The sequence below is a fragment of the Capra hircus genome, chromosome 23, assembly GCF_001704415.2.
Source record: "Capra hircus breed San Clemente chromosome 23, ASM170441v1, whole genome shotgun sequence".
Taxonomy (NCBI): domain Eukaryota; kingdom Metazoa; phylum Chordata; class Mammalia; order Artiodactyla; family Bovidae; genus Capra; species Capra hircus.
In genome coordinates this window covers 7,179,340-7,191,612 of record NC_030830.1, presented here as the reverse complement: position 1 = coordinate 7,191,612, position 12,273 = coordinate 7,179,340, and the positions used below count along the sequence as shown (strand labels likewise).

General features: G+C 49.4%; 1 protein-coding gene across 1 annotated transcript in view; it reads left to right on the top strand.

Annotated features, from left to right (window-relative positions):
* GFOD1 (glucose-fructose oxidoreductase domain containing 1) overlaps nucleotides 1-12,273 on the top strand; it is a 99,708-nt gene that overhangs the window by 51,135 nt on the left and 36,300 nt on the right. The gene's annotated exons all lie outside the window — the stretch shown is intronic.

Sequence of the window (12,273 nt, the reverse complement as noted above, 5' to 3'; positions counted from 1 at the left end):
GTAGAACAGGGCTCAGGAGACCTTGCTGTTCTTTCCAGCTCTGCCAGATGTGTGCCTTTCGAGCATCATCCTTGCTGGGTCTGCTCCTGTATCTTGAATAGGAGCCCTGGACAGCTTGGTTTCTAAAATACCTTTCAGCTCTAACATCTTTTGATTCCAAGGAAGCGCTGAATAAGAAACAAGACGAGGTGGTGACTGATGAACCCAGTACTGTGGGCTTTAGGGGAGAGAGTCCTTCCAGTGGTGTGGGCTTGAATTTAGGCAAACTTCTCTGTGCCACTTTTTAGGACATCCGCATTAATGATTTTCAAGATGTCAGGGGCTGCCTGACTTGGCTTATTCTGTTAAAGGAAGGAGGAGCAAACTGAACACAAGGGTTAAAAAAAAAAATTTCTTCTATGCTAGGGGAATCATTCACATGGCTGCATAGTCCACAGAAAGACCTAATTTGATCAGCTTTGTGTCAGTCAGACTCTGTGTCTGGGTTGGACTTCTGTATCTCAGAAGAGAAATTAATGAGACAGGGACAATTATCCACCCAAGAAGTGACAGTTTCCTGCAGTTCCAGCCTTCTTTTTTTTTTTTTTTTTTTTTCTGTCCAATTCACTATTTCCTTATTTATAGTCTTGCCTGTCTCCTGCAGTGGCTTTGGTGTAGATTTTAGAGTAGGTGAGTGGCTGGCTTCTAAAAATGTCAGCCTTAGTCCAGGTCTGTGGCTGCAGCCAGATCAGGAAGCCTGATTGATGCCTTTCTGTCTCCTTGCCTACAAGTCAGACCATCCTCCCAGGCTCGAGAGGATGGGGTACCCAAGGCATTTGTAGGAAGTCCCTTTCTCTTCTCCCCTTTTTTTCATTTCCTCATTGTGCCTGCTGCTTACTGTTGTAAAAGTCACCTGTACATTGACAAGTGTGGTCCACCTCTTCCTGAATGCATCCTTACTAAAATGAGTGTGTGTGCTCTCCACTGAGGGTAGATTATACTCTTTCAACTTAATCATCTCCCAGCAGGCTCCCAAACCAGACACATGTTATTGTTTCAACAGTGATGTGGCGACGGATGGCATTATTCAAGCTGTGCTGAAAAGAACTCCATGTCCCAGGATTTCTTTACCTCCTGCATTTATGAGAAGCTGTCCGTGGGCTGACAGCTTTGTTGCTCTTTTGAGCTGACCTTGTCCTGGGTCTTTGTCTGACGGGCTGCTTGACGCCATAAGGACCCTTCCAGGCTGAGTAACGCCGTCTGTGCTGGTGGCATCGCTGCATTGGTAACAGCACTGGTATTTTGTGCCTCTAGGTTTGTCTCCTGGCTCTATTCTTGGTTGTTGTTGTTGATCAGCTATTAAATCATGTCCAACTCTTTGAGACCTCACAACTGCAGCATGCCAGGCTCCTCTGTCCTTCACTATCTCCCAAAGTTTGCTCAAATTCACATCCGTTGAGTTGGTGATGCTATCTAACCATCTCATCCTCTGCTGCCCCCCTTCTTCTTTTGCCTTCAATCTTTGCCAGCATCAGGGCTTTTTCCAATGAATTGGCTCTTTTCATGAGGTGGCCAAGTATTGGAGATTCAGCATCAGTCCTTTCAATGAATGTACAGGGGTTGATTTCCTTTAGAATTGATTGGTTTGATCTCCTTGCAGTCAGTCCAAGGGACTCTCAAGAGTCTTCTCTAGCACTACAGTTCAAAAGCATCAATTCTTTGGTGCTCAGCCTTCTTTGTGGTTCAACTCTCACATCCATACATGACTCCTGGAAAAACAATAGCATTGACTACGTGGACCTTGGTCAGACTTGCCCTTGGAGCTGCCTTAAATCAGTTGGACTACTGGGCAGTGGTCAGGTTGTTTTGGAAACTATTTCTAGTCTCAGCCATTGGCAGTAGGAATACCCAGCATGGAGTCCTAGAGTACGCTGGAGTGCAGGGTAACCCAGCACATGCTTCATTTTGAACACATTGTCCTTCAGAGTGTCACGTTTATAGTTGGTGCTTTGTAAACAAGCTGACTAATTGAGTTAATCTTGTCCTTTGGTTAAATGACAATCGTGGAGATGATAAACGATCGTGTAAGTAGTTAGAGAACTGCTGCAGCAGCCGTGTCTGAGCTGGTTCTTCCCTGGACCCCATTCATCCTACCAGCAAAGCCTGACCGCTCTTGACTCGCATGTACATCTCCAGCCTGCCCACCTTTCTGTCCCCTAGTACCCATCATTGCCGTATTGCTTAGATAATGCACGTAAAACTCTTACTGCAAAGCCTTGCACATGTGGAGTACTCAATAATGGATAGATAGAAATGTTTGCTGTGAATAATTGAAGAAAGTATAATACAGCTATTAAAACCTTTCAGAGCCTTCCCATCACCCTTAGGATCAGAAGCAAACCTCCTTCTGTGACCGACAGCTCTATCCGCTGCCCGCTCTCCCCCTTCACTTAGGGACACTTGCCTCTGTGATGACTTACCAGCCAGACTGACTTACCGTCATTTTTTGGACCCACCACACTCTCACACAACCCAGGACCATCCTGTGTGCTGTCTCTCCTCTCTCACTTTTTCTCATCCTTAAGATTTTAGCTTAAATGTCACTTCAGCAAGGGCTTCCCTGGTCTCACTATTGACAGTACGTCCCCTCTCATTATTCTCTGTCACAAACTGCGTTTGATTACTTCCCAGACCTTCCACGACCTGAAATGCCATCTCCTTCTGTTCACTTGTTTCTCAACTGACTCCCCAACGAGACCCTAAGTTCCAGGAGGAAGGACAGGCACATGTTTGCCTGGCACATGGTTGATGCTAGAAACACAGGGTCAGTGTTTTTGAATGAATGAATGAATAGAAAACTGAACATTGATCCTAATAAACGACGCTAATGATGGGGTAGGTGAGTGGCCTTCATGTGCCAAACACTAAACCACGTGCTTCGCTTCATCATCTCGTTTAGCCCTTTCCATGGTCCAAAACAGATCTTTGCCTCCTGAGGAAGTGAGCCATCAAATCAGTCAACTTGCCCAGGTATTGAAGCCAAACCCCACAGGTTCTGACTGTTACTTAAAGCCACATCCTCCCCACTCCATTGTGGTCCCAGACATGGACAGATGCCCCACCTCAAGAGAAGATGAGGATGGGAAGGTATCCCAGGTCTGCAGGGCTGGACCACCCCTGGTGGCATCCAGGTGCTGAGAGCTTTGTGTTGTGTTCTGAGCTTGGGTGGCCAAGACAAGGTGGATAGAGGGGGTGGGCTGACTCTACCAGGCTGCCTTTATGCCCATAGAGAGAACACCCCCCCGTGGAGGGGATGTCAGGGATGAAGGTTCTCAGTGGGTGGAAGGGCAGGGCAGACAGGCTGCAAAGAAAGGTCACGTTTCCCGTAAGCAGGCATGTGCTAGAGTGATCTTGTGAGGAGACACGTGTATTCAGGTTCTGGGAAGAGTGGAAGAGGGGCAGGGGATCAACTCTTAAGAGGACATGAGAAGGGAGGGTGTCTGGGTCCAGCCCCTGAGGCATGTTTTAAGTGTCCCTCCCAAGAAGGGCCACAGCACTGGGGAGCGACCTGAATCCAGGCTCTGAAGAGCGAGTCCTTGTAGTAGACAGGTGGGCTCCTTCCCTGCCGCTGGGTGCCCTGGGACATCATCCCGGTGCCCTTTCCCTTCAAGGCTGAGTCTGTTCCCTGCCAGGACACTGCAGCCGCTGGTCGCCCGCGGCACAGCAGGCGGCCTTCTGCTTCTAACCACGTGAGCTGGGATGACAATGGCCAACACTGGGTTACGGCCTTTTCTGGCTAACACCATATTCATGGCATTCTAGGGCCTCTCCCTCCCTTGCCTTTTTTTTAAAAAAAGAAATGTAGTTAATTTACGATATTACGTTGGTTTCAGGTGTACAGCAAAGTGATTCAGTTATACATATATATTTATTCTTCTCCATTTTTAGGTTATTATAACAGACTGAATATAGTTCCCTGTGCTATTCAGTAGGTCCTTGTTTATTTGATACCTAGTGGTGTGTATCTGTTAATCCCAAGCTCCCAGGTTATCCCTCCCGACTCCCTTCCCCTCTGGTAACCCTGGTTTATCTTCTTGACTTGGTTTTCTATGTCTGTGAGTCTGTTTGTGTTACGTAAATAACCTCCCTCCCTTGTCTTGTTTAAAATTGAAATTCCTTGCTCTTACTGAATCTATCTCCCGCCTCAGACTGAATATCCTGATTGCTGGCATCAGCTGAGTGACACCCTGTACAAGTCCAGGCCCGTGGTCTTGACAGCTGACGTGTATCAGGTGCTTCCTGCGTGCCAGGCCCTCTCCACGACCACCAGTGACATGGATGCTGTTTATCCGTCTCCACGGACAGCTGAGGTTGGGGAGGCCCCGGGGATCCTGTGAGAAGGGCCTGAGGTCACGCACGTGGCAAGTGGTGATGTCAGAGTTTGCTCTCAGGCTGGCTCTCCCCGACACCGTGCTGGGAAGGGTGTCGGGCCAGAGACAGCCGTGACCACGCTGGGCTGCCAGACGCCCCTCCCACCCCGTTTCAGAGCAGCGGCTCGGCTGGTCAGCCTGTCCAGTCTCTGCTGGCTAGCTGTGTTTAGCTGGGTGGATGTGCGGCGGGGCTGGCTGACTCGGGCGCTCTCCAAATTCTTAAGCACTGATGCCGGTGTCACGCGATCTGGGCCTCCTTCCTGTGTGACCGCACTGCCATCTCCAGTCATTCCCAAATATGCACATGCCTTCTTCCCGTCCACAGGGCAAGATGCTAATGAACAGGGTCATGCTTTGTCTTTCTCTGCTGGTCTCCCCAGAGCCCCTGGCATATTAGGGTGTGCTTAGACATGGTTCAATGCCAGTTAGCCTGACCCGGGGACAGAGAAGACTCCTCTTAGGTGGAAGGCTTCTACAGGTAGACAAAAGCTGCATCAGACTGGTATTAACAAATCCAGTGATAATAACAAGTATTGGGACTGGTATTAACAAGTCCTTCTCTGTCTGTAGAACAAATGTGGTTTGCTTTGGTAACTGTTAAGCAGAGGAAAACATCACCTGTAGACACCAGAACCTGATTTCTGGGATGTTTTAGGGGCTGATCCATCTCATGCCTTTTCTTTTTTTTAATTAAAAAAAAAAATACTTATTTGGCCACACTGGGTCTTAGTTGTGGCACGCGAGATCTCATTTCCTGACCAGGGATGGAACCTGGGCCCCTGCATTGGGAGCGTGGAGTCTTAGCCATTGGACCACCAGGAAAGTCCCTCTTACACCTTTCCTACTGGCCTCTTTGAAGTGAACATCTCTGTGCTGCTTAATTCCCAAAGGCACTTCTGTTCTCAGTAATCTGTTCGAAAGACAGAGCCAAACTGAACTCTGAGATTGAACCTGGTTTGCTCAGCGCAGTCTTGGGGGCTGATCTGCCAGGTTGTTTGTTTGCTTCTGCAGTGGGTTGGTTCACCCACGTGCTTGTTTGAGGGGAGCGCAGGCTGTCGGATGGGCTGGGCGGTGGGAGCCAGTGTGGCCTTGGAGCGGACAGTTGCATGCTTCAGGGCGGTGTTTTCCTTCCCACCCCCAGTTTGGCCAAAGAATGCTCAGACATTCTTTTCAGGTTGCCTCACCCTTGGCTTACTTTGGATAACAAGAGTAAAGAGCTGAATTCCAGCCATGTGGGAGCTCCCAGCGCTTCTGGACTCAATGCCGCCATGGGTACCTTCCATTAAAAAAGATTCTGATCGTTTGTCTTGGACCAGACCTCTTCTTTTGATTATCCTTGGCTGGCGAATGCATGGTTGTTACTCTTCATTGTCCTGGCCGATTCCGGCCAGGCTCGTGTACCTTGGTGGAAGGAGAGAGTGGAGACCACTGACAGCTAAACAGTCCCCAGCAAGCGGTGACCTACACCCGCCCCCGCCTGTCCCTGGGAAGATTTGTGAGCTTGAAAGTTCACCTCTGGTTCCCTTCTCCAGCTGCCTGAGGGAGTGTAAAAGGGTCAGGGCACCATGGGCAAACGCCCCACCAAACCATGTGGCTGGAAACCTGTGAGAGAGAGAGCGTGCCAGGAGACAGCAGAACGTAGTCTTGGGGGCAGACTTTGGGGGGACGTGATGGCCAAGGCTAACGGGATGGCAGAGCCTGGGCGCGGGCATCGGCCTGGGTGCGCTCGGGGCTCTAGTACAACATCTGCCCAGTTCAGGTTTTCCTGGGCTTCTCGTGCATACTGTGGCTGCCACTGAGGCTGCCTAGAGGACTGAACGGTGCTGAGCAAACAGAGCGTGCTTGTCGTCATAGCAACTGCGTCACATCTCTCAGATGCTCTGCTCTCCGAGGCAGGCAGGATCCCAAGGGCTTCTCAGATGCAGGTTTGGTGGTGGCCTTGCTCAGAGGAGCTCCCTTCACCTCTTCACTGCTGCAACTTTCATGCTTCAAAGACAGGAGACAGAGGTACTCAGATGTTGCGGGGCTCTGGACTGTGTGAGCCCAGAAGAGGGGGTAAGATGAGGGGAGTGGAAGGCAGACACGTTCTCATTGATTGTGCATCCAAAGGCTGATTCTCTCACCCAAGGCCTGGCACCACTGGTATAAGACTAACAAGAGGTGGGGAGGGGGCAAATGTTAAAAATACTTTATTTCTGATATCACCAATCAGATGCAATGCTGGCTCTGCTTCCACATGGATTCACACTGGCTGAACATCAGTTCTGCTAAAATAACAGTCAACCTTTGTGTGTCTTAGTTTGCCAGGGTTGCCGTGACAGAGTACCGTAGATGGAGTTGCTTCAGCAACATTTACTTCCTCACAGCCTGGAGGCTATAAATCTGAGATCAAGGTGTTGGCACGTTGGTTTCTTCTGAGGCCTCTGCTCTTGGCTTGTAGACAGCCACCATCTCCCCGTGTCTTCACGTGGACTTCCTTCTTTACACGACTGTGTCCTAATCACTCCATCTTTTAAGGACACCAGTCATGCTGGGTTAGGGCCCACCCTCGTGACTAATTACCTCTTGAAAGGCCGTCTCCAAGTGCAGTCACATTCTGGGGTCCTGGGAGTGAGGACGTCTGCATCTGAATTTCCAGGGACACAGTTTGGCCCCTAACACACACTATGGGCTCAGTGATATTAGTGGTATTAGTGGTCCTTTTGGCCCTTCCTGGGTCCTGGCACTGTGCTCGGCACTCCTTGAGGACCTTCTCCTCTAATCCCTGCAATAGCTCTAAGGTAGCTATGAGTATTCGCCCCATTTTACAGAGGAGGAAACAAGGGCACGAAGAACTTGAGAACGTGGCAGAGCCAGAACTGGGCATCCTGGTTCTAAAGTCTGTGTGCTGAGCATTTCTGTGCAGCCTTGGAAACAAAGGCTTAGCCCAGCTCTCTGACCAGAGGCTGTCGGGGGGAAGTCTCACTTTAATTTGTTGGGAGAAGGAAACACCGAGATGCTCTTTCACCCGCAAGCATGGTTCCTCCTGCAGGCTGGGAGGACAAGCCTTTATCCTTGGGGCCATCCGCCGACCTTTCTGTATGGCAGGAGGTCAGAGGAGAGCTGGCAGTCTGTGCATCCTCACCCTGTGGAGGACGAGGCGGGCCGATGGCCAGAGGCCAGCCCGGAGCTGTTCTCACAGCTGACTTTTCTGGTCCTAGGCATCCCGTTGTCTGGAACCTTCCATATGTTGCTCCTTGCTCCTTCTGGCAGGGCTGGAAGGGAAGGGCAGTGGCGGAGAGGGCTACACGTGAGCTTGGCTGCTGGGAGGGTCCTAGCTATGCCTGGTGAGAGCTTGAGGCCTTACTGTGCCAGAGGGTACGAGGTCCTGGTTGCTTTGAAAGCATTTCTGCTGTTGCCTTCAAGTCAAGGTGCTTTGAAGAAAGATGGGCGCTTAGTTGCCCAGACAGAGGGTGAGGGGTGGGGTTGTGGGGTAGATAAGGTTTATAGTTCTCAGTGTCAGGGCAGCCAGACATGTCTTTTCTTCCCAACCTTCTCTTCCTCCTTCGCTCTTTCTCTCCTTTTTCATCCAGACTGGTCAGACCTCTGCTGGTCTCTCCCGGGAGCCTCCTGACATGAATCCTGAGCTTTCGCGCTGCTCCCCACTTTCCTCCTGCCAGCATCCTCGGTGACCAGCACCCTCCTCTCCATATTCCTTGTTACTGTCAGAATTTACCAGCACTGTGTACATGCTCCCTTCTTCAGAGGTCAGCTAATCCACCCAAATGCAGGGTGAACCACTGTGGGTATTAGCGCCTAGCCCTGGGCAACTGAATCCAGAGCACGCCTCCCTTATCTCGACCGAAGGGATGTCTCCAGAATGTCAGGGAAAGGAGTTCAGACCTCTTAGGTCCTGGGATTTTATTTCTCTGAGTTATCTGCCTTTTAAAAGAAGCCCCTGATGGCTCAGTGGGTAAAGAATCTGCCTGCAATGCAGGAGACACAGTTTCGATCCCTGGGTCAGGAAGATCCCCTGGAGGAGGAAATGGCAACTCACTCCAGCATTGTTGCATAGAGAATCCCTTGGCTAGAGGATCCTGGCAGACTGTAGTCCAAAAGGTCACAAAGAGTCGGACATGACTGAGTGACTAACCACACACCTGCCTTTCTGATGTCATTTGCCTCAGTTGGCCTTGGATGCCCATCCTGCCTTCAGAATCCTGCCAGTCTCAAAACATGAATCTTTTCAGGAACTCAGCAGGTTCTGTTTCATTTCAGTTTCTTTCTTATCTGTCGAGTTCCAGTACTGGAATCCTTTTTACTAAAGCTGCTGTATGGTAAACTCCACTCTTAAGCTATTTCTTACCTATAAATCTACCCCTCTTCCTACATAAAAACACCACTGGATAGCAGTCATGTAACTTAGTGATGGGTGTTTGATGGGACTCAGAGTTTCATTTTCTTCTTTGGGTTTTTCTGGGTTGTTGACAAAAACAAATTAATAAATATGTGTCATTGCACCAAAAGCCTTAGAAAAGCCCCTGATGCTGGGAAAGATTGAAGGCAAAAGCCAATAAAGTCATCCCCAGATAAGTGAACATTTCAGTAAGTAAATGTCTCAGCCCAACCAAGGCGGACACTGCGGACGCTGAAGGTGAAGAGCCCAAGGTCTGTGCCGGCCTCACACTGTCTGCCGCTGATGACATCTCTTGTTTGCTTGTGGCAGGATTTCGTTCCGACCCACTGTCCTACTTCCCTTCATTTCCTGAGTTACTCTTCTGAGCTCCTTCTCGTGGCCGCCTTCTCTTTCCTCCCTGCCAGGTTCACATGGGCAGACTCTCACAGGCAAATATAAACCTTTACTGGAAGAAAAAGTAGCAGTAGACAAAATACCTTCTCGTCACAATTAACAGTGATTTTTCTTCTTTTTTTTTTCTGTAAGCAAAATGTGCCCCTTATCAAACTTCTGCTTCAAACCAGAGGGAGAAACTAGAGGAAGCTGGCCTCACTGCCCGAGATAAGGTCCTTGCTGTATTGTGCGGAAAATGTAATTAGGCACAAGCAGATGATGGGCCCTGCCTGCCTCCAGCCCGAGGAGGAAAGGCAGTTAACCTCCGCCTGCCTAACTGGGGCCCAAGGTCATGTTCAATTGTGTTCTGACCGGGCAGCTGTTCAGAAACATTCTCTACCTGGAGACAAACGCTCCTGGGGGGCGCTTGGCGGCTCTCCCTTCTGTGGCGTCGGGTAGCGAAGGGCACGCTTTTCGCATACCTTTGCCGGATTACAGTTTATCTGGGAGCAAAGCCAAGCACTCCATCCTTTGGGAGCTGACCCAAGAAGAGAGCTTCTGTGAACTTCTGCTCTCTGGTTGGGCAATCTTGGAGAGTCAGTTGGGAGGGTGTGAGGAGGGAGGGAGTCGAGTCAGAGTCACCCTATCTATTTCATCACCAGCCACGTTAGACAAAGGGTTTGTGTCTGCAGTTCTCTCCTGGTGGAGCTCAGTGACTCAGGAAAAGCCGTCTGACTAAATCCTGTTGCAATAACTTATCCTCTGAACCCCATTGGTTTCATCATAATTTTCCTCCAAATTAATGTCCCTCCAGTTTTCCTTTTGCTACATAGAGCCTCCTGGATACACTGAAAACCCAACCTCTGCTTTGAGAAGGTTTTGATGCTAAGATAAGCCATCTGAACTTGGCCATCTTGGACAGTATTCTTGGCCATTGCAACAGGGTGTTGCAAAGACACTCCAAAGAGAGGGGACAAACGGCTTTGTTTTTAATATGATCCTTTAATCAAGTGTTTAAGTCAGTCTGGCCAAGAAGTGCTGCTCTGTGTCCAGCCTGGAGTAAGCAGCGTATAGAGGGAGGTGGAGACAAAAGTAAGTGAGGGAAAAAGATGTATCTCTGCATCTCAGGAGCCTGTAATCTTGTCAGGGATGTGGGATTCTTCAGCAGTAAGAGAGGTAGGAAGAGCCAGAGGCTGGCTTCTCAGAATGAGAGCCAAATAGTGGCTGTATGAGGGTTCTCTGAAGAATCAGAACTGATTGGAGATAGATTTATATCTGTGTCTATATCCATCTATATCTCATAGTATGGTGGAATTAGACAACGCCTTGTCTGTTTCCGCATTGACCATTGACAGGATCACTTATTACACACCACTTTTATCTCCAGCTTCTGGAGATAAAACCCTGTCTCAGCCCATGGGTCTCAGCAGATATTATAGGTGTAGCACAGACTCCTGGTTATCCCTCTCCTCCCCCAAGTCAGTTCTCTCCTTCTTCTCTAGTCACAGAACCATAAACTTTCAGCCGGACACATGGTTGCCAAGAGTTAAGAAAGAGATAGCTCATAGGAGATTAGGATACACAATTACAGAGGCTGAGTCCCAAAGCTGCAGTCAGTAAGCTGGAAACCCGGCAGAGGCAATGATGTAGTTCCAGTCCAAGTCCAGTGTAAATTTTAATCTGAAAGCCAACAGGCTTGAGACTCAAGAAACATTGACATTTGAGTCCAAAGGCAGGGAAAACTGAGGTCTCAGCTCAGAGAGTCAGGCAGGAGGAGATCCCTCTTACCCAGCATTCAGACTGAGGACTTCAGTTCATTAGATGAGGCCCACGCACATTAGGGAGGACAATCTACTTTGCCCAATCCAGTTTAGAGGTTAATCTCATCTGGAGACACCCTCCCAGATACCTCAGAATAGAGTTTGCCCTTATGTCTGGGTGCCCTGTAGCCCAGTCAAGTTGCCACATAAAATAACCATTGCAATGTGTTCTCTCTTTGAGGGATATTGTCCTTTCTTCTCTTCAACAAATCTAAGCATGTAATTTTAGCTGCTGCTGCTGCTAACTCATTTCAGTCGTGTCCAACTCTGCTCGACCCCATAGACGGCAACCCACCAGGCTCCCCTGTCCCTGGGATTCTCCAGGCAAGAGTACTGGAGTGGGGTGCCATTGCGTTCTCTGGTAACTTTAGCTACCATAACCCAGTTTTCCAAAATAACAGTTTGTTCTTACACAGCAGCCCCTCTGAAAGAGGTCTGATGTTCCATGCTATCTAGGATCCAGGAGCCTCTGTCTTGTTGCACCATCATCCCTGGGGAGTTGTCTTTGGCTTTGAGGCCCAAGATGGCCTCTCCTCTGTCAGTATTCACACAGGAAGGGGAGAGGTGGAGAATTGCACCATGGGAAATTTACACTCTGCTTCTACTCATATCCTATTGGCTGGAACTTAGTCACATGGCCAAGTTCCAATTTACTGCAAGGGATACTGGGAAACAGTTTTTATTCTTGGCAACAGAGGAGTCTGGCAGGCTACAGTCCATGGGGTCACAAAGAGTTGGACACGACTAAGCAGTGCACACAGGCTTTGCTGAGACCCGTGCTTGGGGCTGGAGATGGAGGGGTGAGTGAGATACAGTCCTGCCAGTGGTCAGTGGGGAGATAGAGCATGTTGTGTAGTAAGTCCAACCACAGGGGTAGACCCAGGCAACCCAGCTAGAACATGGCAGTTGAAGAATGCTTCCTGGTGAGCTGCTGCATGTCGTTTTAAAGGGCAATTGTGTTAGGCCCGATGGGTTGAGAGTTCATTTTCTTAAACCCCAATTTCAGATGGATGTGTATTTTTCCCTTCTTTGCCAGTCAGAAGTCTGAATTCTGAAGGTGAGGTTCAGATCTTGGCACGTCTTGTCAAATAAGGGGGTCAGAAATATTCCTGGAAGTGGGAATCAAAAAGAGGTAGGGTTCCTTCCTTTTTCCATCTGTCTGTCTCCTTGCCGCCTCCCCCGACCCCCTGCATGGGTTTAGTCTGGGATGAGGGAGTTCTGCAGTCCCAGCAGGAATGCGGGGGTCCTCTCTGTGCATGGGGGGCTTCTGCTGGCT